General features: G+C 39.7%; 1 protein-coding gene across 1 annotated transcript in view; it reads right to left on the reverse strand.

Annotated features, from left to right (window-relative positions):
* Fat3 (FAT atypical cadherin 3) overlaps nt 1-25,231 on the reverse strand; it is a 526,046-nt gene that overhangs the window by 166,079 nt on the left and 334,736 nt on the right. The gene's annotated exons all lie outside the window — the stretch shown is intronic.

The raw sequence follows: 25,231 nt of genomic DNA on the forward strand, positions 1-25,231 counted from the left end.
GCCCTGCAGCAAGGTTGTGTAACCTTTTGCCCTTTCAGGCGATCAGCTGGTGACGCCCAAGAATGAAGCCATGCAGCAAGATTATGTAACCTTTTGCCCTTTCTTATGGAGACTTTTTGCTATAAAAGTTTGTTATCCTCTGCATTAAATCGCACTCAGCGCTCAGCACTCAGCATCCACTCCTAATGTGTGTGAGTTGTCTGTTTGCCATCTCCCCATCCTATTCCAGGTTCCTCCCCTAGGTATCCTCCGTCGTCCCGACAGAACCCGGTCCGCGGCACAATCAAATTGTCCCCCACAAATATACACACTGTGAGGTTGTCATCATAATGTAAGTTTAGAATGCTGTTCACTCCAAAGGGACACAGCGCCATACTTCCCATTCCTATTACTAGAGGTTGTAAGGTGGTTTTTGTTGTTGTTGTTGTTTGTTTGTTTTTTTGGTTTTGTTTGCCAGTTGTGGGGCCTGAACTCTGGCTCTGGGTGCTGTCCCTCAGCTCTTCAGCTCAAGGCTAGTGCTTTACCACTTGAGCCACAGTGCCACTTCCGGCCTTTTCTGCTTACGTGGTGCTGAGGAATCGAACCCAGGGCCTCATGCATGCAAGGCAAGCACTCTACCACTCAGCTACCTTCCCAGCCCCTGTAAGGTGTTTTTGACCACTCATTTCATTTGCTGTATGTCACCTGTTTCTTGCGTTAGCCTGATTTGCCCATATACAATGCAAGCTGTGTGCCTCAATTTGAAAAACTAAGCTGGAATCCTGGGCTGATGTACAGAAGCATCAATGTATAGAAAATGGTCTTCAAAGATTGTTTGCACTAAAGGAGCTTATTTAACGAACTTTGAGTTTGAAGCACTGATATAATTAACAATAATTTAAAATGCAAAAAGTAAGCAACTTAACATGGCTGTTGATAGGTTTGTGTGACGACTAAAAACACAGAAAGTAATTAATTTTCAGATATGCGTGTACAGAATATTTAAAGCAACCACCAAAGATATCACTGTTCATTACTTTTGGGTATATTTCCCAAGAAAAACCTATCTCCAATTGTATGATAAAGGAAGATTCAGTTTTCAAGAAAGTAACTACACATCTGAAGTTATTGTACCCAGCTATTTCCTACAGACAATGTTAACTGGCTTACAATTTGAAAGCAATGTTAAATTAGAGGTTAAAAATAACTGTATAAACGATGACTTCTTGTTGCATTTTCAATGTATCAAGCTCCAGGTAAAAGAATCTAATCAATCCCAGAGAGTCAACGATATTAAAGTTCTTCAGAAGATCAATCAGCAATTATTCCACAGCACCTTTTAGTGCCTAAGGGTTAGTCATTATATCAAGCAATGGCAAGATACAGATAAAAATCAACTTCTCATTCTACCTAGTCTATATCCTCTAGGTTATCTCTAGAAAGTGAATTTGTCTGGTGTTCTTTCTTTGTCTGAAAGTTCTGCTTACAATGGGGGCAGCCTGGGTGAGAGCAATGCCACAGGTCTTTCCTGACCCTGGCACATTTATGGTTGGGAGAGGCCTGTGATAGGCACATGCTGTTGGGGCAACTGGCAGCATCACTGTGGCCTTCCTCTTTCCCTTAAGCAGGGAAGCACCAGGGAACAAACAGTCTTATTTGTATGTTTTTCATGGTGTCTCCAGAATAAGCATCAATATATAAATTACTAATACCATACAAATTTCCAAAGCTTGAGATTACAGGAAAAAGTTCCCATAGGCATATATATATATATATGTATGTATGTATGTATATATATGAAATTTATATATATGATTAAAACAGATAAGTAAAAAATAAAATTAATAAAAATGAAGTAAGCAAAAAAGAAAACATGACGAGTATTAAGTGCTTAAACTATAATAAAGAATAATGAAGAGTCTGACCTATATTCATTTGCTTAGTGATGGTGTTCAAGTTTCACCACACTTCCTTTCCTGTCTGTCTCACACATGGTCATTTTAAGAAAGCCTAGATAATCCTTCTTTTAGTAGAGGCAGAAAGTTAATTCCATGTCAGCCAAGCCTGAGATCAAGAACCTTTGCCCAGTCCAATGTCCAAACACTTTATAACACCAAGACACTCTCCTTTCCCTGCTTTCTGAAGTGACTTGAAAGCCAATCTGTGAGTCCCTCTACTCTCCCTGGAAATCCATATGCAAATAATAAACCCTTTTCGGTGTTCTTGGCAAGGTAGCATCAAGAGCCAATGTACCAATAAGGTTCTTCTCACCACACTATGAGAATAGGTCAGTGTCTCAGAGTGGCAAGTATAGTTAGAGCAGAAACAAGGTATCTTGTGGTCAAGTCTCAGACAATGAACAACATCACTGCTGCTGCACTGTTGGTTACAACTGTCATCAAGTCAACCAAAGCACGTACGATATATTCTCAGCATCTTGATAGAAAGAACTAAAAATAATTTTGACCATTTTTACAATCTATGATCATTATCTAGCTGAATTCAATTCAGTACCATTCAATTTACCACTTTATTATGAGTGCAAAGTCTCTTTACAAAGATCATGACCAATAACGATGCCCTATGAAGGGCTTCTCTTCCAGAGATACAGCGCAAATGGGCCATGTCTTATGCCATGTCCCCACTGCACTGAACATGGAACCTGTGAATCTTAGGCTTCAAGATATGGTTGTAGTCAGGTTCTAATGGTTCATGCCTGTTAATCTATCTGCTCAGAAGTCTGAGATCTGAGAACTGAAGCCCAAAAACAGCCCAGCCAGGAAAGTTGGTGAGATTCTTTTTTATTTTTTGATTGGTTCATATAATTTATTGTAGTTAGCACAAGTTTAAAAATTTACCCACACCAATAGTACAAAACAAACCAGCATTATAAGTTATTCCCCCTCAGGAAAATAAAACATACTATGATTGTCAAGGCTAGATGTCAGTCTAAGTTTTAGAATAGAGGAAGAATGTGAATCTAAGTACAGGAAAAAGCAATTGCTCACCATGACCACAAAAGAAAATCCCAAAGAAAATCCACTTTCTCACGGACATTGATTGTCTTCTCTAAATTAATAAAAATTATTTTAACATAAACTATTTAAAAAAACAAACTAGAAACTCTTCAAGTAACTAAAGATAATACTCTAAGGCCATTTTCACAGCTTTGTTGCTGTTGTTTGCTTTAAATGCCATCAAAGAAAAATTAACACACATTTGACCAAATATTTCCAAAATAGTCCAGCAACACACAATGGAGTTTTCCATTCAGTATCTTCAGCACAAAAATAAGCTATGTTTACAGTAGTTACCTCTAATTAACCACCTAAAATCCAAAAGTGGTGTGTGCCTCAACTTTTAGAGAACCAGCCCTAAGAAAAGAAAAAAAGCTAAGGGAAAGCACCCAGTTCCTGAGATTAAACTCCAGTGCACAGACACAGACACACAGACTCAGACACACAGACACAGACACACAGACACACATACACACACGATTGCAGAAGTATAGATGTGAAGAAAGATCTATTTTACTGGAGAAAGGGAAGGAAACGAATTCTGTCATAAAACATTTGGGGAAAAAACTTACTCCATATGTAATATGTTCACACATCACTTCATACAGCATCCAACATTTTCAGTGATTTGAGACACAGTATCAAGCTGAGGTCTCTTGTCAGATGGATGACAAAGACATTCTAGAAAATTCTGACATTCTAATAACATAATTAGCCACCTGATCTGTGGGAGGGTGAGTCATGATGAGCCTCGTGACAGTTCTGCGAGATAGGATAAAACCACTCACCTTTAGAAGTGAAATGTACCCACCCACAAGCATGTGAATGTACTTTCACTGAAGAGATGAATTCGTTTCACCCACTGGAAGGCAACCAGATCTAATTAATGATGGATATTGCTATTCTTCCTAATCATCAAAGTGCCCTTTCCATTTTGTATGCATTGAGCAAAATATTGAGTACGCTAAGACTGTGAGCCATATTAAGGACAATGAAATATACAGGGTATTTTGGTCTTAAGAGAACCAACAGTAGTTGACATTTTGGTATCTACAAGACATTCTGCTCTTCTGTCTACACAGGCTTCAATGCAACACTTAAAACCAATGACTAGTAGCTATTGTCCCAAATCCAGCTGAGGACACTGAAGTAACTATCAAATAAGAATGCTCTAGATCATTCAGAGAAGGTATAGAACAGTCTTTCCTCCAATTCTGGTCTATCTGTATCTACAACCAGCCTCTCTGCAGTCACACTGCTCAAAATTAGCCTGGTACAATAGATTTCCTCCTGTTATGAAAATGTGCCATCAGTTAATATTCTCTGTGAGAACATCGGACCACTACCACAATCGTAAAGAGACACCTCCTGTCTTCCTCAAATGGATCTCTTCATGATAGCAGTTCAGTTGGGTTAATGTGTTCATCAGACAAAGTAACATATGGCCATCTCCTTGTATCAAAGTGCAAGACAAGTCCTGAGATCATATATTGTAGTGAGTAAGGGGCAAATTAATTATACAGAGAAGTCTTTCCATTTCCTAACAAATAGGGCAATGCCATTCTTTCTGATGGAGGCATAAAATTCCATTGTGCATATATACCACATTTTCTTGATCCATTCATCTACTGAGGGGCATCTGGGTTGGTTTCATATTTTAGCTATGGCAAATAATGTTGCAATAAACATAGTTGTGCTGGTAGCTTTAGTATGGTCTTGTTTGTGATCATTCAGGTAAATGCCCAAATGTGGGATTGTTGGGTCATAGGGGAGCTCTATGTGGAGTCTTTTGAGGAACCTCCATACTACTTTCCAAAGTGGTTGAACAAGTTTACACTCCCACCAACAATGCAGTATGGTTCCTTCTGTCCACATCCCCTCCAGCATCTGTTGTTATTAGAGTTCTTGATTATAGCCATTCTAACTGGGGTAAGGTGGTAACTCAATGTTGTTTTGATTTGCATTTCTTTTATGGCTAGGGAGGTTGAGCATTTCTTCATGTGTCTATTGGCCATCCTTCTTTCCTTTTCAGAGAAGTTTTTTTGTAAGTCTTTAGCCCACTTATTTATTTGAGGTTTTGTTGTTAGGGGATTTAATTTTTTTGGGAAGAAATGGTAAGGGGAAACAAAGGAGGAGGCAACAATGCTTGATCAGAGATGTACTCATTACCTTGCTCATGTAATTGTAACCCCTCTGTACGGTATTTTCACAATAAAAAATACAAAAAAATTATACAGAGAAGAGCTGGCTGCATGTATACATCAGTACATTTAACGAGAAGAAGTAAAGATGAGGCTGGATGATATTATTATGTCTATACAGGTCCCTGCTGAATACCAACCCTAATCTCTGAGAGACAGTTCTACCTTGCTCTTTCCCTTCAAAGTCTTTGCAACTAGGGAGTTTTTCCCATCCGGTCACTCACATGTATACATGTTTTATATGTCTGTTCCCTTGAACAGTGACTGGGTAGAACTCAGGGCCTCTTTTTCTTCCTTAGCTTTTTCAAGGATTGTGTTTTACCATGGTGTTCACCTCTACTTCTAGCCTTTTTTGGGTTAACTGAAGATAAGAGTCTTTTGGATTTATCTGCTTAGGCTAGCACTGACAGCCTCTTCAGTAGCTAGAATTATAAGCATGAGCCATCAGTGATTGAATTGGCATGTGATTCTTCTCTGATTTGTTCCTCTTCTTTTCCAAGGCCCAAAGCTCCTTCGATAAATCCAGCCCTTAGCATTATAGCATACACAAATTGTTTCTCACAACTGGCTATGTAACCATATGACTCAATGTGCTTTAGCTTATTTTAAGATAAGCTTGGGTTTAAGCACCATGTTTAATATGTATTCAAGGTATATGTGCATGTGTGAGCACTTACGTGTGTCCATACTATCATTATTAACTATGGGCTGTTAACCAAAAATCACATCAAAATCCTTGTGTACTCTAATGGATTATTATATACATTTATTTAATACCAATTTAAATCTCCCAGATAAATTTATTGCATTTTTTAATAAAATCCAGTTTTTAAAAATAGGCTAGTTGCCCTGTAATTTCCAAATGAGATATGAGATATAATGAACTTTACAACTTTGGCACAGGGGGCGGGGGGGGGGGGGGGGGGGGGCGCAGTACAGGAAGGGGGGTTGGAAAGGGATGGGAAGGGGAAACAAAGGAGGAGGCAACAATGCTTGATAAGAAATGTACTCGTTATCTTGCCCATGTAATTGTAACCCCTCTGTATGGTATTTTCACAATAAAACAAAAAAAGAAAAAAGGAAAAAATTAAGGATTTTTTTCTAGAGCAACTTAGTATTTTCCTTCATGTATCATCCATTCATTCACTTAAATAGTTTCACAGTTCCTGTTCAGATACCAGTAATTGTGTCTGATGCCAAGAAAATTAATTATTAGTATGAAATTATCTGCCAATAGCTTTTATTAAGCCAAGAAAAATATGAAACTTTAAAAGAGAAAACATGTAAACTGACAGTGATAGCTAAATTAGACTGCAGGAAAAAGGGGGTCAGCATGGTAAAGAAGTTTTTAGGTGGATTTGTGATTTCTATTGTAATCTCTACCATGGATCCCAGTTTAAGATTGGTCAGAGCTGTTTAGTTATCACAAATCAGCTAAAAATCTCTCTATTCATCTGTGTGTGTGTGTGCACGTGCACATGCATGTGTGTGTGTATGTGTGTGTGTGTGTGTGCATGTGTATCTGTGTTAGGGAATTACTATGTGAATATTTTAGCGGATAGAGACTGAACAACCAGTAAACTGACCCTCTGAATTGTAGTGTGGGAAATGAAGTTTCTCTGATTTTTAATGAATTCTTGGGCAACCAGCGGCTTTGCTCCAAAACAGTCCTGCTGTAGCAGAGGATTATCTTACATGGGTCATTACACTTCCAAGCTTTAAGCCTCAGAATGAGCTTTAAATTAAAATTCCCAGCACCTTGTAGGCAGAACATTGTGACACTCAAAAGATGTGAAAGTGTTGAATGAATTCTGAGCAATAATATTATCACCACTGCATATTTACTGAGTTTAACAGTGTGCTAAGTACTGTACAGACAGATAATACAAGCAGTCTCTACAAGAAAAGCAGCAGCAATAGTCTTATAGAACTCTCACATTTATCGGCTTTAGGAATACACACTATAACTAGACTAGTTAGAAATAGTCTCTATTCAAAAGTATCTGCAAGGTTCTCTATGCCTTTGTTTGGCTTCAAAGTGGCTGATTTTCTACAGTTACCATTTATGAATGTGGCCAAGTCTCCCAATTTCAAAATTACCATAAGAATACTAAAAGCATTAAACTGAAGAACTTCATCTCTTTGCAACTGAAAATTACAGATGGAGTTTTCTGGGAAATCTTCAATAAGTCTGTTGTAAAATATATAAATGCCATTATGTTTTTTATTCAAAAGGAAAATATATATTTTAAAAATTAATAATGTTAGTTTTTTTAACTAGCTTTCTGTGTTGGAAAAAAATATATACAGACATTCGAATTCCAAAATAATTTAAATTATTTCACTTTAGACTGCAACTGTTTAAAAACCTGAAACAAATCCCTGATTTTTAAACAAGTCTAGACAAAAGTAGCAGCAAATTTAGAGTGCAGAGCACCTGATGTGTATGTGCAAGAGCTGCTTTGCCCTGGATGAGCACAAAGAGCCACTTTGCATATATGGAAACTAATTGAGCTTTAGATTCCTGACTTTCTTTATGTAAATGCCACCCCATCAGGGTTAAGAAAAAAAATTAAGCACTTTAGAGAAAATGGGTTATAAACTGTCATTGTTGAGTTCAGTGTTCTGACAACTTTGAAAGTAACTACAATGTAATTTCCCAAGTTAGTCCCTAGAATAATGGAACATCTGGATACCATTGAAATGTATGACAATCAAAAGGAGAACAGAAAAGCAAGTGGGAACAATGGTTCTCCCATTGCTTACCACTCTTTGTGGGTTTGAACTCTTATTCCAAATCTCTGGTCGTGTCAGTCCAGGGCAGCTCCCCTCCAACTCACTTATCCACCTTAGGATTGCAAATCCAACTCAGGGCTCCCTTATTTCTTCTAGCTGAGCTTTCTAGTAGCTTGCTTTCTCAGCTTGATGTCAGAGCTTGTGTCAGGCACTTGTGTGAAGTGGTCAGTAGTGTGCAAGATGCAACATCAACCACCCTGGGTGACCATTTCAGCCTCACGAAATAACAGGAGCCTTTGGAATGCAGGCATCTCCAGATAACTCCATTTATTAATAAGTAATCTCAGAGCCCAATCCTATCCTTCTGAGGAGACAAGTCATCTTACTTCAAAGCATGGAAGTTGAAGTCAGATATATTTGTTTTGCCATCTTTCAAGCTCATGCTTGGTGTTTTCCTTCCACATTATTGGAAGCATACTTACCATTTCTTTGGTGTCTGCTGCTTTATATTTAAGTCTTGGGAACTGTTTAGCACAGGCTTAAATATTTTTAATGCTCCTCCCAGATAAAAATCTATTCATGAGCCTTCGTTTCATTTCCCATCTCTCTTTAAACATGATATAATGAAGGAGGAGAGAATATTTTTCAATCATATTAGCTAATACTAAAAAGTTTAAGCTCAATACCAAGAAGAAAGTAAAAATAGTCTTTGATGACTTTGTAATCTGGTGGGCACTGGTAGCTCATGCCTTTGATATTAGCTAATCCAGAGGGTAAGATTTAGGGACTGAAATTCAAAGCCAGGCAAGGCAGACAAAACCAAGAAATACATGTCCAACTAACCAGCAAAAAGCCAGAAGTGGAGATGTGGCTCAAATGGTAGAGTGACAACCTTGAGAGAAAAAGCCAAGTATGAGTATAAAGCCCTGAGTTCAATGTGTACGTGCATGCACAAGCGTGTGCACTCATGTGTGCACACACACAAACCTTGTAATATAGTTTCCTAACAGACTCACATTCATAAATTACATGTTTCTTTTCCTTTTTACCCTCAAAAAGAATATTTCTTAGAAGCATATTATTTTTCTAATCCTCTAAACTAAAACCTACATCTCAACATTGTCTGAAAATGGAGTTTCCCTGAGGCCAGGGAATGTGTATTCTTGGCACTCAAGCTTGAACCCTTCCCAAGTCGCTTTCCTTGAATAGCTCCACAGTAGAACCCATGGGAACGTGTAATGAGTCGTTCATCTTTTTACTGGTTTTACTTGCATTTTCTTTTCTTTTTTTTTTTTTTTCTGTTGGTCGTGGGCCTTGAACTTGGCCTGAGCACTGTCCCTCAGCTCTTGAGCTCAAGGAAAGCACTCTACCACTTGAGCTACAGCACCACTTCTAGTTTTCTGGTGGTTTATTGGAGATAAGAGTTTCATGGACTTTCCTGCCCGGCCTGGCTTTGAACTGCGATCCTCAGATCTCAGCCTCCTGAGTAACTAGGATTATAGGCATGAGCCACTGGTGCCCAGCTGACTTGCATTTTCTCATGGGATTTTGCTTTTGAACATGGGAGACCTATGTGCCCTCTCAAAGCCATGTCAAGCCCCTCTTCTGAGAATGCAGACAGCTTTGCCAAATGTAAATGCTACTTTCATACCTAGAGTTAGCAAATGTTTATTCAGACATTTCATTTCAAATTTAAATAGTTCCTCATCTGGACTAGATAATTGCTAAAGTACTCTGAACTCTGAAGTTATATGACTTTTAGGCTATATTCGTACTTTTGTTAGAAGATTCTTGTATCATTTTTTTCCTTCAATGAGATAGTATTATAGATTTCTTTTCTCTTTGAGAGAAAGAAGTTCATATACTTGTGGATAAACTGCTTAATTTTCTCAGTGGTGTGTTAATATGCAGGAGTCATTTTCTCACTATTTTAGAAATATTTATGTATTTTTACATATATTTTTCTTCAATAAGAGAATGTCATAAGTGAGAATAATATGCCTTGGAATAGGGAGGGGATTTTGCTCATTTTTGATAGAATCAAATCTGGCCATGTCTCTCTTAATTCCCTGCAACATTGCATCAGATGATGTCCAAGGCCTTTCTTTCAAGTGACCTACAGGCAGAAGGTAGGGTGAGTCCACAGCCTCAAGGCAGGCACTAAATCCACACAGTAAAATTATGAAGAGAGGAACTAGGGCACAGGGCTGGCTTTATTATGCATCCCTCTAGAAAAAGCAGTGGCTAGTTCCTTACTCGGGGTGATTATAAACCCTAACACAGATTGATGTTTAATGGTATCTCTTGAGGGGAAAATATGTTGCACATAGATTTATTAATGTGTACAATAAATTAATCTATGAAAAAGATTATCTAAAATATGTACAGTGTTATGTCAGTGAATCTTTACTTCAGAATTATATATAGTATATGACTGACTATATATCCAGAAATGCAGAAAAAGCTGTGAAAGTGTATAACAAAATGTATAAAGTGATCATCTCTGAATGGAGAAATCATGTGTCTTCTTAATTTTTCTTATTGGCTTATCTTTATGTCTCTTTGTTTTTCTTGGCTCCTCTCATTTTTTACAGAAGATATTTATTATATTTCTTATATATCAGTTATATGTTTCCAATTATTTTATAATTAGTAATAATCATAGTCTTGAAATCCTGCCACAGACAGAATGGAATTTCTAGAAGAATAATTTTGGCACAGACTCTATTTTTCCCTTTCACTGAAACATAGATATCTATATTGATATCTCTTTCTGTAGAGATTATATATTATATACTACATTGTAATATATATTTATATGATATATGATATATTATATGATATATAGAGATTATATGTAATAAATAATCTTTATAGAGATATAGATATAGAAAGACATATATGAATGCATACACACACACACTTTAATTCATCAAAAATTGAATTCAGTCTTCCTTACATATTGATGTCCTTGTGTATGACAGGAGTTTTTAAATGACTTGCTCCTGGAATTATTGTTTGGGTAAATGGCTCTGTGTATCAAAGCACCCATTGTGGATCTACATGGCCTTGCAAAGGGAAATTTGTAATTTTTCATCCAGAGATGGAGCAAGCACTCATTAGCTACTGCTGATACAGAACAAAATCTTCTGTTATTAAAAATGCTGAATTACCAAGAGTTATCATTCTTTCTGGCCAAACCAAACAAGAGATATCTCTGCACACCAGGAGAGTCTATCTACTGCCCAGATAACTCTTATCTATGGGGTGTTTTTCAACTTAGTGCACTCTTTCTAACTTTTACCTAGGCCTTCACATAGTAATCATGGAACCTTTCAAATCAATTTTCAGTGACAAAGAAGTTGCCTTCCACCATACAAGGAAAAAGGAACTCTGTCTTCTAGTACCCAAGAAAGTAAAAATTCCATTCACAAAATTCACATATTTATAAGATGATTTCTTTGTTGCTTTGTATGTCCCTCTCCCACAGTATAACCCCTGTTTTCACTGTATTTGATGTTGGTATAATTTGTGGAGGGGAAGGAAAAAAGCAAATTGTTTAAATAGGAATACAGGTGGACCCATTGCAACAATGACATGTATAAGACGATATGTCGAAAAATGAACTTTACAACTTTGGCGGGGGTGGGGAGATGGGAAGGGATGGGAAGGGGAAACTAAGGAGGAGGCTACAAAGCTTGATAAGAAATGTACTCATTTCCTTGCTCATGCAATTGTAACCCCTCTGTATGGTATTTTCACAACAAAAAAATTCAATTTACATGCAGCAAGAAAAGATCCAATGCCCTTGTTCACATGGAGCAAATCAGAGGGCAGTGTGGTGTGGGAAGAAGCCGCCACCTCTGTAGGATCTGTTGATGTAGTCTGAAGTGCTCTGTCTTTACAAGGCTCTCAGGAGGACTAGTAATGAGGAATTATATATTTAAAAAATTATTGACCTTTTTCTATTGGTTTAGAAAGCAGTCACCTAAAGTGGACTTGATCTCAATAGCTTATTAGAAAAGTGTACATTAACATAGAGCCTAGCTCCATGTCTGATTTATCAGCATCTTGAAAAGTATATAGTAGTATGCCAGGAAATGTAAAATGTTAGATATTCATGAAAAATGTTAGATATTCCTTCTGAATTATATATTTATCACCTTTTGAGGATGATAGATTATTTCAGGGAGGTAAGTGTGATTTAGGAGCTGTTTTTACATTGCAAACCCAAGCTGGGCTGGCAGGCTGGCAAGTGGTCCCAGTGCAGACTGGTCTATAGGGAGAGCTGGCACTCTGGACACTGGCAACCTTTGCTCCAGGCCCATTCCTTGCCTACATGGCCTGCTTTGCACAGAGCAGTGGTATAGGTCACTGCACCCTGCCAAACAGAGATTACTCGGTTGTGGATTGCCAGAAGCCCCAATTACCTTGTCAGTCAATATTCATTGAGTGCTTGTCATGTCCCAGGTATTATTTTAGGTGCGGTCAGTAGAAAGAAGTCTGCTTTTCGCTCTAGCTCTTCCACCAACTGGTAATCTTCACTCACAGTGGGAGGGTAAGAAGAGCCTAAGAAACTTCCATATATCAGATCTTGTGGTTTTCAGGCCAAAGACTGGCCTGAAGAAAAGGTGCCACTGAAACTTGCTACAGGCAGTGATCTTTGAATTATGGTGTCTATTACTGGGTGCTAACTGTTCTGTGAGAAACCTCTGTGACTGCCTCCGTTGAAAATCACCAAAAAAGCCATATGCACCTGATTATTTCCACACAAGTGAGGTTTGAACATCAGAATAAAACACAAAAAAATCCCCTTGAGACATTTAAATATTAAACACACCAACTTCATGAACGAATAAATATAATTAAAGTCCCTAAGGGCTTATGATCCTGGAGGAATAGGCCAAGGCAGATCTGAGCCACCCCAAGCCCCTGGGTTGAACCATTAGTCTATCTTAGGAGAACAAGCTATTCTAACTTTATGATGTGGCAAAAGAAAGCTCATCAATCGCTGAGACTTTGAACTTTTCTCCAGAAAAGGAAAGAATCTTCTTTTGAACATGGACTAAGCTCCAGGAACTTCTTTGGACACATTTGCATACTATCATATTACAGTACCAAAAGTAGTTTTGAGAAATCTCCCAACTGCCTTCCTTTGTGGTTGCAGTAATTTATGTTCTCATTACCAATGTATTAGAGTGCTTCCTCCCCCCGCTCCCCCCGCCACCCCACCATATCCTTGCCAACGTTTGTTGATTCTTGATGGTGGCCATCTAACTGGGGTGCCATGCAATCTCAGTATTGTTTTGGATTTGCATTTCCTTTACGGCCAGGGACGTTGAGAATTTCTCCAGGTGTTTATTGCTATATGTGCTGTAGTTAACTAAAATATAGCACATGCTGGAGTGAAGCTCCATGAAACAAACCTTTTGACAATCAACAGTTTAACAAAATCAATAACATGAAACTAAAATGAGATCAAGTGTAGTGGACTGGAGGGGATACATTTAAAAGTGAGCAGGGAAAAAATCAGCAGAGTATTCAATGTACATATGTAGTAAATGCAGAGAGATGTGAAGTGAATCTGGGAAAAGGGAACAGATGAATAGGGGAGAATGATGGCAGAGGTGATGATGAAGCACACCAAACATTTGCATGGACACGTTCATTATAATTCCATTGTACAATATGTTGAAGCTCAGAAAAAAAATTATTTTTTGTCGGTTGTGGGGCCTGAACTCTGGGCCTGGGCGCTGTCCCTCAGCTCTTCAGCTCAAGGCTAGCACTCTACAGTTTGAGCCACAGCACCACTTCTGGCTTTTTCTACTTATGTAGTGCTGAGGAATCGAACCCAGAGCCTCATGCATGCGAGGCAAGCACTGTACCACTGAGCCACCTTTCCAGTCCATATTTTTTAAAGAATCATAAGTATACTTAACAATGACAGGGCAAAATATCAATCTAATATATACTATGGTAGCCCAAGGGCTCTGAATTGAGTCTAAAGAAGACTACTCCAGGAATCACAATGGAAACATTAAAGTTTCTAATCACAATAGCTAACCCACATTAAACAGTATCTTGATTGCACCTGCAACTTGCCACAAGAAATCATGTAAAGAAGAAATGATCACTGTCCCAATTTTATCAACAAGGAGAATGAAGTTTAGCCGAAGTCATTTGGCACAAGTTCACACCTGAGAAATGACTGTTTGTCTATACTTTAACTTTCTTTCCCTACATTAATAGTAAAAAAGATAGTTTGATGTAAATTTTAAAGGATTGTTACAGTTAAGGCATATTATCAAAGATATTTTACTTTTTAAAAACATTGGATTGAATAATTATGTAAAATACATAAGGCAACAACAACATTAACAACATACCATGGCCAGATCTGTTACAGGTTTTCTGAATTTTGACAGTTTTGTGTGGGTTCTGACATCCAGGACCCTCCTGATTTATTTTTTCTGGGTGTTGTACATCTTTACCTGAACAACTATCTCACATTTCACCAAAGCAGTCCTGCCACAAAATAAGTAGGGTTGGTAGCCTCTGCTAAGCCAAGAGCAAGTCACTTCAAAGTTCCTGAACAAAGGCAGGCAGGAAGTGGGCCAGAGTAGTAGCTTTTTCTAATTAATAATAGAATTTCTTGAGTTGAATGTCATGTTCTAAACCCACTGCCACGTCGTCCCCTGACTCCACAGACAAATTTGAAGTGCTCAGCCAGATCACACACAACTGTGCTAGGCATGGGCTTCGATGGCTTCTGAGGAGCCTGAGTGAAATCAGTCTGGCTTGGAGAGTAAGCCACAAAAAATAAACTAGAAAAGCCACCCAAAAGGAGACAGAGAGGGAAGAGGTTCCATGGAAGCAGAGGGTTAAGGCTCGGTTTACCATGATTGCACTATGGTGGGAAAAGCCAATCGGGTTCCCGGGATGTATGATTGAGGGGTGGGAGCTATTATGATTGTTTAAAATCACGAGTGAAATTTGAGTCTCTTGTCTAACAAGGATGAGCCATTTATGCAAGACCTTTGGGGTAACAAGTCTCCTCTCCTTCTGCTCACCCCAGAATCTCAACCAATGCCTGGGGATATTACAGCTGCTTGCCTGGAGGACTGGAAGGAAGCAGCCACATAGCAGCACATTGGGAAACCATTCAGAAGTGAAAACAAAGCAGAGCCTTAGCTCCCCACAGCCTGTGTGTACAGCTCAGCAAGCTGTGACCTGCCTGGAGCAATTATCGGCCTGCCAGTTCTGTGAGCAGGGCAGGCAAAACCAGCTCATTTCCATTTCCAGGCTACACCACAGAATAGAAGTACCTTTCCAGGACTAAGTGAACAGATCTCATCTCCTGTTGTTCTACTAATTAGTGTTCAGATTTAAGGAGAAACAAAACAAATGCAACCTCTCACAATAAGAAAAATTAAGGGCTGGCTACATGTGGCAGATTCCAGACAGTTTTTCTAGTGCTTACAAGTGTTTGCCTACAGACTATTAGCTAAGAGCATAAATGGAAGCCGAGTGAGACAAAGTTAAAAATTAAGAACTATTGCAAGCAGAGCGCAGCAGACACGCCACCCATGCAATGACACTGTAATAATCCAAGGACCCTCCAAAGACTCTCTCACCAGCTGACCATGGGTCATGCCTAGTTTCTCAGGAGGCTGAGAATCATGGTTCAATCGTGGCCACACAAGGGAAGGAAAGACTGTAAAATTCTTCTTTCCCATTAATCACCAAAAGCTGGAAGTGGAGCTGTCACTCAAATGGTAGAGGGAAAAACTAAGGGACAGCACCAGGTCCTGAGTTCAGGCCCCCAAACCAGCACCATCCCGACCATAGGCCCCCTCTCTTCCCTGAATGGGGTAGAGGTAGCTTGTGAAGACAGGGTTAACCAATTCCTCATTCTACCATACTATTTAGGACATAGCCAGTGGCTTCTTTCCTTCCTTCCTATTCCCTTCTTCCTTTCCTTCTTTCTTCACATTTTGAGAAGATGTGAGGTAAAGAAAAGACAGGGAAGCCGGGCGCTGGTGGCTCATACCTGTAATCCTAACTACTCAGGAGCCTGAGATCTGAGGATTGCGGTTCAAAGCCAGCCCGGGTAGGAAAGTCTATGAGACTCTTATCTCCAATAAACCACCAAAAAACCGAAAGTGGTGCTGTGGCTCAAGCAGTGGAGTGCTTGCCTTGAGCTGAAGAGCGCAGGGACAGCGCCCAGGCCCTAAGACCGACCAAAAAAAAAAAGACAGGGAATGTTCCACACATTCTACAAAAGCGTGAATTACTTCATTGGGAAAGGATGGAAGCAAATAATTTATTTTCTGTCAACTGTTGTAAAACAGGGACTCTTGCAAATATTTAAGATGAACATGTAACAGTTCATGTGGGGAGAATTTCATGTAAATCTGATTTCATTTTGTTTTTCCTTTCTTTCTTTCTGATGCTTGCCACTGCCTGTGCCTCTTTGCCCGTGTCAGGCACGTCTACTATGTTCCCATCTCCACCCACCTGTGTACATGCTGCTCTGACTAGTTATGGTGCTCTATGGCCATCTTGCACTCTGTTCTGAATGTACTTACTCTGATAATTACTATTTGCTTTGGCAAGTTTTTCTCCCTTGGTATCTGTAGCATTGGACATGAGAACCATCATATTTATATGCAAGTTTTATTCTCCTGTCCTGTAATTGTAGTTACCTATGACCCTCGCTGAAGTCTAATACATTTAAATAGCCTTGCAAGATGTTTTATTTGTGAACATACTGTACAGAGGGGTTACAATTGCATGGGCAGGATAATGCGTACATTTCTTACCAAGCATTGCATCCTCCTCCTTTGTTTACCCTTCACATGGCACTTCATTCTTGATGAATAAAACACCCAGCTCTTTGATACAAATACAGGAACTAAACTAACTCATCACGTGATCCATAGTTTAGTGCTCTAAACTTTGGTGTAAACATCAAAGAAAAATCAGCTACCTGAAAAAGTATTGTAACACCAGTAAGAGAACCTTGAGCCTGGTCCAACATGAGGCCCATGATGCTAGGTACTTGATACTTCACTATAACACCACAGTGGATTTCCATTCACTTTGTTGAAGCTGATGGATCCAATAAAAATATGGACAACAGAGGTCCAAGAAAGGGTTGGTAAGGAAGAGAGAATGAAGGAGTTCAACAGGCATGTCACAGGGCAGTCACTGGGTCTGCATGTGCTTGGCATGCTCCTGGGGGAGGGGGGTCTTATGGCAGAGACCAGCTCTATTCCTGCTATGAATACTTGCCACATACAGCAAGTTCATACATGAACCTTTCTTGTTTTCATTTTTTTGAGGGCCATGATGCCTGAAGAGAGTTTTAAGGTAGCCATTTCTCTTATAGATAAATTATTAAGATACAGACCACCTAATGGATTAATTATCAGCATTTCAAAAGCAGATGCTTACTGAGGTAAGAAATTGCTAGGTATGTGATGGAAAGAAAGATTTGTTGGGTAGATAGGGATAAGAAATGGCACATATAACACATGGCAGACATATATAGAACACACAAATGGAACATCATAACACTTCTTGTACCCATCATGCCTTGGGTTCCTACTCAACCACTTCTCTTTACAATGCTCTGCATGCTTGCTTCACCAATGAAAAAAGCCAGTGCAGAGCATTTTAAAGTCATTAAGCAATTAGTACAAAGCCTCTAATGGAGAGGAGATATAGGAGGAGTCTCAAACTATAAAAACCAACATTGAAGAGGATTGATTCCACTGGGCTCCTCTTTGGAGCTCTTCTGGAATGGAGAGTCCTACTACTTTCCATTTGCTACTTTCCTTTCCCTTTCAAATAAACTTGCTCTGTCTCCTTTGAACATATTCCTGCCTTAATGGGCATCTTCCTTGATGGGCAGAGAAGATGAATTCAAATCCATACCCTTAGCATGCATGAGATATACATCCTCTAAAGAAATGAATCTGCATCCTCAGGCCAGAGGAAATATTATAGAAAACTTACTGAAGAGCAGACTTTTCCCCTCAGAAAACAAAAACATTCATGGGGATTTTTTGAATAGGAAGCAAAAACTGCCCATGATTGCATCTTATGTGGGCATGATGCATGAGTTGTAAAAAGCTAGGCACTAAATAAAATACCTTCCTATAGGTATAGTGTATTCCTCTGTAATATGTTTTGATGCTTATATTTCACTATTAAATCTCTCTGCCTTCCCTGAACTCTCAAACGACGCACATATATGCAACATCATTTCTCATTCACGGCCTGCATGCTGCTCATTGGGCCTTGTCATCCTTTCTGATTTGCAAATAAAATACTCTCTCTTGTTCCCTTTGAAAGACTTTTATTAGAACCATCCGGCCCTGAACAGAGAACCATTTTAAGATCAAAAAAGGGGCAAAAGGATATACTTTCAGTGAGCAAAAAGATTCACACATAATTAAGCCAGGACTATAGGATCTTTTTTTAAGTAGATGCATCTTTTAAGAACAGAGTTATAAGTCATTCAGACTACTGGGGCCAATGCAGAAAATGAAAGGGAAATGACCTTGTGATCCTCAAGACAGGAGAAAAAGGAGTTAGCGGGGGGGGGGGCGGGGGGAAGGGGCTGGCAAACAGCAGTTTGGTGTTTTGTGTATTCCAGCTCTCTGTGTAGCTTACATACAATGGAGGTAATGCTGCTCCCCTTTTATTTTTTAATATATTTTTCTTGTAAAGATACTGTACAGAGGGGTTACAGTTACATGAGTAAGGTAATGAGTACATTTCCCATTGAGCATAGCTACTCCCTTTTTATAGGTAAGCTAAGAGAGGACTGAAGTGAATTTAACTTGGAAAACCTCATCGAGATGAAGGCAATGTGTTCTTTCTTTTTGTCTCAAACCCATATTCTCTGTGGTGTTGAGACGTCCTTCTTCCCCAACTTAAAGTTGGGGAAAAGTGTTTCATTCATAATACTCAGTTATTAAGTGCATCCTATTTTCCTGATGATCATAAAAGCCAGTGTGTCAGTCTGTGCTGTCCACAGCCCTGTAGTTTTATAATCTGTTTTATTTTTTATTTTGTTCAAATACTGGAGATTGAACTCAAGGTTTCAAGTTCTTGCTTGTTTTTTTTTTCTTTTTTTCCCCTCAAAGCTGGCGCTCTACCACTTGAACCACAGCTCCACTTCTGACCTTTCATTGGTTAACTGGAGCTAAGAGTTTTGCATACCTTTCTGTCTGGGCTGGCTTTAAGCTATGATCCTTAGATCCCAGCCTCCTCAGTAGGTAGAATTAGAGCACCAGGCTATATAATCTATTCTATACTAAGCCTACAGTAGGAATTGTTAGAATTGTTACCCTGATTACCAGGTGAGGGAAAGTGTGTCTAGTTAGGTTCAGTAGCCTATTCAAAAGCTCTGTGAGAGCCAGGTGCTGGTGGCTCACACCTGTGATCTACTTAGAAGGCTGAGATCTGAGGATCATGGTTTGAAGCCAGGCTGAGCAGAAAAGTCGAAGAGCTTCTTATCTCCAATTAATAACAGAAAAAGCCAGAAATGGCGCTGTAGGTCAAGTGGTAGAACACTAACCTTGAGCAAAAGAAGCTTAGGGACATCACTCAGGTCCACAGTTCAAGGTCTAGGACCAGGAAGAAAAAAAGTTCCTGTGAGCAAACCCAACTCAGGCATGCTTGTCTTTAACACCCAGGTTTCCCCACACCACCTGGAATCACTACATTGATGAATCAGTTTCATGCCCACTTGGCGGGGCGGAGAGAGGGGCAGAGCTTAACTATCTCACAGGTAAGTAAACAATCTGTACATGTGATTGTAATAAGGAAGAGTTAACACATTTATTCCCTCCTCTGATAACAAAGTAATCAGGGCTGAAGTCATAATCACTAAAATGTTAGCACTCTGCCAACTTGAGCCACAGCCCCCTTCTAGCTTTAGGTACTTAATTGCAGATGAGAGTCTCATAGACTTTCCTTCCCAGGGCTGGCTTCAAACCACAATCCTCAGATCTCATCCTTCCGAGTAGCCAGGATTATGGGAGTGAGCCATGAGTACCCAGCAGGACAGTAAATTTTTGGTACCACAACTGTATACAAAAGAGAAAGGAGACCCATCAATCAGAAAGCAGTCATCAAGGATTCCAATTTAACTCAAGGCCAAGCTCTGTATAGCAAGATCCTGACAAGATGGCTGATACAGGCTGAAATGCTGCCTTCTTGTGGTGTAACTATGCCCTGTGCTCTCTTTCTCTGCCATATTTGTTTTCCTAATAAAGTTTCCTATCATGTTTACTATATTTGAATCTTGCCTGCATTCTCTTGCCCCATGCAAGGATCAAGGTCAACTTAGCTGCCCTAAATTTCTACTAATGAGTTGGATATGTTGATAGGGAAGTTAGGGATTAAATGGCTTTTTCTGACTTACGGTCATCCAATGGTAATAATTTTGCATAATACTTCTAAGCCAGACAAGAGTTAGCACTTAGAAATAAATTTTCCCATACTTCCTAGTTGCTCTCATTGCTTTATCAAGTTTTTTGGATTCTGAACTACAACCTTCCTCTGATAGTTATAAATATAAGGTAAATGTTCTCACAAACCTTTATACCTCATAAATAGTAACACTAGATCATCTTAAACCAATGTAGAGAGTGCCTGCAGTATACAATTAAAGGGTCTTATACCATAGCAGTAGCTACCTACAACAAACCATCAGTATTTTCCTGCTTAGGTATACAGAAGCATACCTGCCAGTCAGCTCTTAAACAGGTCCTTTTAAAAAGAATTAACTTCATTTTATTGGCAAGGGAAGGTAAGAGAGCCAGAAGGTTAATATGGGTATAAGAGGCAGAAAGTTATCTTGGCAATTAAAGATTCTACTTTCTAGGAAGTTAATTATAGCTTGTTCCTCACAACTCACAAAATGCATGAGCAGTTACAAAACTTGTATACTATAGAGAACCTTATCTTACACTGTCAATAACAGTGTTTTACTCATTTTTAATAGGCTAAAAGCAATAGCTTGTCCATGGTTCTTTCAGAAACAAAGAAGGGGACGTTGTTTAGACTATCCCAGCAGTATTATATAGAATAAAATGAATGTGGCCAAGAAATGAACAATGCAGAGTGACAGCAACTATGTGTCTATGTGTGTGAGAGAAACCCATGAAGAAATAAAGAAGGAATCAGAGAGAGTCGGGGGGAGGGGAGGAGGGAGGATGAGAAAGAGAGAGAGAGGGAGAGAGAGTCAGAAATAGAAACAGGCATAGAGAGCATGCCAACACTAGCAATCAGGTGGTTTTTGAAAGCCTCAGCAAGGGATGTAGTGAATGGGAAGGCTGAATGCTAGAGGCTCTTGGTCGTTGGAAGGCAGGGGGATAAACTTGAGAGCAAACTGGCAGCATTGAGATGACCTTCAGTCTTTAAGATCTCAACTGTGAAAAACAGAAAAGCCAGCTGACTGCTTTTCTTTTTTTTTAAATTTTATTTTATTTTATTTGTGAACATACTGTACAGAGGGGTTACAATTACATGGGCAGGATAATGCGTACATTTCTTACCAAGCATTGCAGCCTCCTCCTTTGTTTTGACTGCTTTTCTGATTCATGATGATTTGCATTAGACAATTCTGTTCTTGACTTACTGCCTTGACCCTTCTCCAGACCACCCTCTGGATCTCTAGGAAACCTTGAAAGCTTTCCACAATCTCCTGGTTATCCTTGGTGCTGGTTACCCCCCACAACCCCTTTGCCACCCTCCCCTCCACACCAGCCTGACATTGCATTACAGTGACAATCACATCTTGTCACCTCATTAATGGTTTTCAGTTGCACTCAGGAGAAAATTCATTACTATTACCACAGCTCTCTGTTTGTTTTTCCATGTTGATTTCATACCAGTCCCTGCCTTCTGCCCTTCACATTTATACTCTTTCACACAGGCCTTGGCTCTGTTACTTGAACAGAATATTGGTCTTGTCATCAAGTGTCACCTCCTCAAACAAGCCTTCCCACTCAGTCTACGAAATACTGTATAACCTACCACTTCCAGGAAGTATCATGGCACATCCTTTTAGCAGCCTTGCAACTTCTGTATGAAGTTATAATGTTTATTCATTCATCCTGTGGCTCTTCAACTCCCCAGCTCACTACATATTCCGCAGCATAAGGGAAGTCCCTAATACACAAGGCTGAATAAAGTGATTGCTACTGCTACACAGTAACAGTATACTTCTAGAAGAAGTATATCAGTTGCCTAGGGCTACTGAACTATCTGGAGAGTAGAACTGAACTAAAATCTTCATGAGAGTTCAGGTATTAAGTCACCTTATGATAATAATTAAGACCTAGATAATCAATACTATGCTTTCCTGAGCACCTACTTAATGCTAGCCTGGACTGAATGTTTCACATATATTTTAATCTTGAAATAACATTGTAAAATTATTAAGTAATATACCTTGCTTTCCCATGGAGATTATACCATGTGTTGAGAAACTATGTTCTAGATCTCCAACTTTACAAGTACTAAATACCAAGTGGTGACTCAGTATTTATGTCTGTAAAGAATATGTAACTGCCAGAAGCAGGCTCATGCCTGTTATCCTAGCTACGCAGGAGGCTAAGATCTGGAGATCATGGTTTGAAGGTAGCCCAGGCAAGAAAGTCCATGAGACTCTCATCTCCAGTTAATCATAGAAAAAACCAGAAATGGTGCTGTGGCTCAAGTGGTAGAGACTAGTTTTGAACAAAAGGAGCCCAGGGGGCTGGGAAGGTGGCTCAGTGGTAAAGCACTTGCCTTGCATGCATGAGGCCCTGGGTTCAATTCCTCAGCACCACATAAGCAAAAAGAAAAAAGCCGGAAGTGGCGCTGTGGCTCAAGTGGTAGAGCACTAGCCTTGAGCTGAAGAGCTGAGGGACAGTGCCCAGGCCCAGAGTTCAGGCCCCATGACTGGACCCAGAAAAAAAAAAGAAAGCCTCAAGTTTAATGGGTTCCCAACTATAAAAAAAAAGAAAAGGAGCCCAGGGACAGAACCCAGGCCCTGAGTTCTAGCCCATAACCAGGGCCCCCACCCCCTGCCCCGAAGTGGAACTATTAAAGATTCTTTTGGGAAATAAAGTAAAATATCTAGAAAACACAATTGCATAATTTTATCTCCTATAACAGTCTCTGTATCACACACCCTGGGCAAGTCCCCTTGTGAGCACAAGGCAGCAGGTGATCTCAGCCCCATTCCTAGGCTAAGATGACAAGTTCCCTCCTCCTGCCAGGAAGTCATGGATTCCTCTATTCAAGTACATAGCCTCGCCAAGTGTCCCCCACTCTCTTCTGAAAAGAAAAGTCAACAGAATGATAATATAAGGTGCTATTATTCTGGCAAGTATACTCAAATTCTAGACCAGGTAGGTACTGTGGTCCATTAATAGGAAACAAATTATTATAATTATATTTTGGCAGCCCAGAGTAATTTATATTTATGAGATGATACCAATATTTTAAAAGGATAATAACCCTCTCCTATGTGTAATACTTTAGAAATTTCAAGAAATACTTTGATACAAAACATAAGGCTTGATCCTAACCGTGTGCCTTTAAAGCGTATTGATTAGTAATTACTTGGCACATTTCATGGCTGAAGAAATGAGGCCCAGGACAATTAAATAGCATCATCCAAAGCAGTAAGTGAATCATGCCAGGGCCGTAATTCAAGACCAAGGGTGCAGGTTTCTGCTCCAGTTTTCTTTACAAATATTTACTATTTAATAGAAGGCACTATATGGGCTTCTGCTTAAGATTTTAGGATAGACGTGTGCTTGTCAGGTGTGGTAGATGCATTCCTCAAGTGTTTCTGAGGCATTAAAATCATTTTCTTTTATGTATTAGTATCTCAACTAGTTGTACAAGTGAAAGCCTCGCTAAGCAATCAGGGCAAAAGCATTTCCCACAGAAGCCTTGCCTCTCTGAGTATGGCCTTGAACACTGCCAAAGGCAAGCTCCTAAACATCAGAGCACCACAGCCTTGAACGGTCATGCCCAACGCCCCTGGGCATGCCATGGTCCCTTACCCCTGGAAGACTTGTACTGGAACAGTGCATTTACTGACCCCAGAGGTGTGTGCTGGCATGGGCATCCAGTCAGAGGTGCTAAAGGACTCATAGAGAGCTCATGGAGGCTGCGTGAATTTTCTGTTTGGGTCTGAGGACTAGTAAGTCCTACAGACCGGCCAATGAGCTTGAGAGTCATGTCAGGCTCTGTTAGAGACATCTTATTAATCTCTGCCCAATGCACTGCAGGTAGTGCCCTTCCTCAGGACCCCTGAGGAGCTATGCTTATCTTTTCCTCAATAAATCTTTACCATTTTCCTTCTTTCCTCTGTGCTGTGGCCTTGTTACTGGAGGCCACAGAGACAAAGGACCTAATCCAGGGATTGCTGCTTTTTAGTATCACAAAGTGGGCTTCCTTTTAAACATGTCCATTTATATATACTATGTATCATGATCAGCGTCATCCTCTCCTTTCCCCTTCCTTCTTCCTAAACCAGTTCTATCAAATCTCCATTTTCCACCTTCTCACAACACACAAAACATTTTGACTGTATTTGCCTTCCTTGCCCATCATTGCCACTCCAGACAACACATGTGACATCATTATGAAATCACGAGTGTGTTATGCACCCTTCACAAAGCCTGCTGTTCTGAACGCTGCTGTCCACTCCATGCCATACTTGCCACCTAAACCAAAGTGCCATCAGACTACCCAGACTCCAAGCTTCCTAATAAAGATGCTGTAAACATGGAAAGGATGTGCCATGGAACTATGACCTATCTGTTTTCTCCCTTGTCATGTTTCTCCACTATCTCTAGAAAGCATGATTGGAGAGTTTACACTGCTGCTGTTACTGTCTTAATGAATTATAGGAATAAGTTCTATGGTTTTAGAAGCCATCTTTTGGGCTGTGAATCTACCTGCACCTTCTCTTCATCGCTTCTATGGTGGGAGAAGAAATAAGGAGAGCAGCCGCACACACTCCTTGCAAGACGAAGATAACATGGACTGCCGTACTACTGTTCTTTATCCTCTTCATTGGGACCACTCTGCTTTGGAATTTTCACATTTTGGATAATGAGGACTGAAATCCACACACCTGCCTGATTGAGTTGCTCTATAATCCTTGTTCTGCTCACCATGAGAAGAAGGCCTAGAAGTCTTCAAATTCTGAACAAATCATCCCAAGAGCAGTACTCCATCAAAACCCTCCCATTCAAATATATTCAAGTCCTTGTC

The sequence above is a fragment of the Dipodomys ordii genome, unplaced genomic scaffold (genome assembly GCF_000151885.1).
Source record: "Dipodomys ordii isolate 6190 unplaced genomic scaffold, Dord_2.0 Scaffold114, whole genome shotgun sequence".
Taxonomy (NCBI): Eukaryota; Metazoa; Chordata; class Mammalia; order Rodentia; family Heteromyidae; genus Dipodomys; species Dipodomys ordii.